Genomic DNA, 3,633 nt, shown 5'->3' with positions numbered 1-3,633 from the left:
TCATGGTTGACCAGATTTTCATACAGGGGCTCATAAAGCACTATTTCCTCGTTGCTGAGGGAATTTTTAGATTGCTGTTGATCACCATGATTGCTGTTCGTTTCTTCATCATCCAAGTTTTCATCCAAAGCACAATCCATTGGCAGTTTTGAGAAGTGACAAAAGACTCTGGTATTGAATACTGATTTCTCATCTTCGGTGACTGATTTCCATGCGTCCCCAAGGGTTTTGTTTCTCTTGTCCCATCCAACTGAGTATCCTTTTGGGGGAACTGAATAAAAGACTTTAGAATTTGCAAAAATCTCCTGATGAGCGTGATGAAATTGAATATTTTTACCTGGTGTCTCACCACTCTTAACACTAAAGGCCAGAAATCGACTGTAGCTGCTTTTGTTTTGAGTTGGTTTGTCCTCCCCACTGACAGAATGAATGCACGCTAAATGAGAATGAGATTTAATTTGGATGTGATTTGAAATAACTCACAGCCAGCTGTTGACCATCTTCTCAGATACTCTTCCAAGAATCGCAAGTATCAGCTTGATCTTGGGGTATTTGGTTTTATGGAAGTTGAGTAGCTCTTGGACTTCAGTTGGGATCCGATTTGAGTTCTTCTTTCTCTTGCTCAATACCTGCCGGAGTGATGGAACGTTCCACAAAGCCAGGTGATCCTCGAAGCTATCTAATGTGAAAGCAATTTCATCATGCGGTTCATTGGAGTTGGAGTCCTCATCCCGTTTGTTGCGGCGGCTACTGTTGTTGAAATCAAAATTGGTAGATTGTTGTTGGCTACCATCATGATTTTGTCAAGAACAAACTGGTCCAGATCCTGCCCTCCCTCCCATTCCTCCCCCTCCCCTCCCCCTCAGTGATGACGATCTACTTCCACGTGTTGGGCTTCCTCTTCCATGGCTGGTTGGCAAATTGTTGACAGTTGAACGGGTGGCCACCATTCTGCAAGGTGAGATGTGATGTGAGTTAAATTGCCAGTTGGATTTGGATTGGTCAAGCGGCCTGGATTTGATTGAATGAGGTGGGGGATGAGGTTGAGCTAATTTAATCACTTATTGGTTCCAAGTGAATATGAGTGCACTTACCTACGAAATCCTGAGATTTGGGTAGATTGGTGGTGAACTTGGCAGCTGGAGAAAGTGAATTGATTGGCTGGTTGGAATCAGAACGGTTGAGCAGCCTGTTGAATGAGGTGGGTTTTGAGGGTCAGCTGATTTCACTTATGTATTGGTTCCAAGTGAATGTGAGTGAGCTCACCTGGGAGATTAGTGGCAAAATTGGCAGCTGGAGAAAGCTTGACTTCAACTTGTGACTTAGAAAAATTTATGCATATGCAAACATGTGGGCTGGCCGAGTCAGCTCTGTATGCTATACGGCTATTAGCCGAGGATAGATTCATATTATCTTTGGTTTGAAGCCAAATGATAATAATGACAAAACTCCCTCAACAATAAATAAATTTTGTTGTCAGAATCCTTGTGTAGTACAATAGAGGGGCAGGTCCTTCAAACCACCTGTAACATAAATATTGCTTAAATGCAAATATCATATTTGTTATCTCCCCCTCACAGAACTGCCACCTGTCCCAAAAGGAGTTCTCACACCGGTCTGACTGGCCATTGGAACTCACACCTCTTGATGGCCGGTTGACCGGTCTGACCGGCCATCAAGGGGATTTGGATATCCTCCCAATGACCGGTCTGCACCGTTCATCAATGGGACTGAGATCTCCACCCAATGACCGGTCTGTGCCGGTCATCAAGGGGAGTCAGACCTCTTGATGACCGGTCTGTGCCGGTCATCAAGGGGAGTCAGACCTCTTGATGACCGGTCTGTACCAGTCATTGAGGGGACTCAGATCAGCTCAGATATCCTCCCCGTGACCGGTCTGTGCCGGTCATCAAGGGGAGTTGCAACTCTTGATGACCAGTCAGACCGGCCATTGAGGGGACTCATTCTCCTCTCAATGACTGGTCTTTACCGTTCACTGAGTGGACTCATATCTCCTCGCCATCCAGTCATCAAGGGGAGTTACACCTCTCCTCAATGACTGGTCTGTATTGGTCATTGAGGGGAGTAACCTTGATAAACCTCAATTATCGGTACAGACCACCAGTCATCAAGACCTCCTCTCATCAGTGCCTGTCATCAAGAGGGGCTCAACTTCTCTACAAATGTGGTACAACACCCACCCATCTCATATTGCCAAGTTGCTAATTTCTCTGTAAATTCCTCCAATATCTGACCAACAAATCTAAACATCAGATCAACAAACCTCTCAACACAATCTTCATCTTTCAAGATTTTTGACAAGGTTGGAGACTCACTTGATTTCAATCATGGTGAACTTACACTCTAGCAGTCTTATTGGTCTGCGCAAACAATGATTTGTTCTAGAGATGGATCAGGATTTGAACTGATGCCAACAGATTTTTACCATTTGCAATCAAGTGATATCCATGCACAACCTCAAATGCCCAATCTTGAGCCTTGCATTCTAGCTGTCTCTGTAATTGCTTACATTTTTCCCAAATTTCATCAAACTTAACCCTCAGGATATTTCCAACCTCTCAGACAAGCAAAGTTGTCAGAAAAGTAAATTGAATTGCAAAGCTTGGTTTGCACATAGAAATGGAGGAAAAGCCAAAAATGTGGAGTGCACATAGTAAAATTTTGGAGTACATTCAGGCTGGAACTACTTTTAATTCAGGGAATATTAATTTGGCATCAATTAAAAGGTACTGTGGCCTAAATACCAACCTGAGAGAACTATGGGATCTCAATCTTAGAAGTATGTTCTACCCCCTTGATGATTTAATAGAACTTTGAAAACATTGATCTGGTCAGATCAATGTCTATGATTAACTAATATCTTCCTGAAGTATGGTGTTGTAAGCCAGTTTGGGCACATGCCAAAATTCAGCCAAAAAAAGGCCAAGCGTGTGTGGCCAATCCCATAGCCTGCTTGGCCAATCCCAAATCCTGCTTAGCCAATCCCAAAGCCCACCTGACACACTCCCAACCCCTGCTTGGCACATGGAAAAGCTTTCCGGGTTTGGGACAAAGCCCTGCTGGGCCGATTTCAAGTGAGGGTGCCACACCGCCAAAAGCTGTGCCTGCCATCAAGGAGAAACATTTCCCCTCCTCAAGGGTATGCTGTTGCTTCCTTTCAAGGCAGAGGCAAGGGCCAGAGTCTGATCAATGGCATGTGCTGTAAGGACTCCAATTTGGGGTCCTTCACTGTCTGTCCGAGTGGGGCTCAGAGGGTGAACCTTGAGGGAAGTCTGGTTCACAGGGCTATGTATTGCTCAGGGAGAAAGGAAAAACCTAGCCGGGAGAGATGTGAGTCAGGGATCTCTCTGATGAGTACATACAACCAGGGATAGAGAAAGGGAAGAAGACAAGGGAAGAAGGAAGGGGAGAAGGAAGGGGAAAAGGAAGGGAAGAAGAAAAGGAAACTGGGGAACGGCTTACCTAGCCGGGAGAGATGTGATTCAGGGATCTCTGCCGGCTAGGAGAAGTGCGAGGACCGGAGGATATAGTCGAGCGGGGAATGTGCCTGTGATTGTCCTTGTGAAACCCCGCGGGACGCGGGGGCTTCACATGTGCAGTGTGCATTCCAAG

Source organism: Puccinia triticina, chromosome 17A (assembly GCF_026914185.1).
Source record: "Puccinia triticina chromosome 17A, complete sequence".
Lineage (NCBI taxonomy): Eukaryota > Fungi > Basidiomycota > Pucciniomycetes > Pucciniales > Pucciniaceae > Puccinia > Puccinia triticina.
This window is presented reverse-complemented; position numbering follows the sequence as displayed.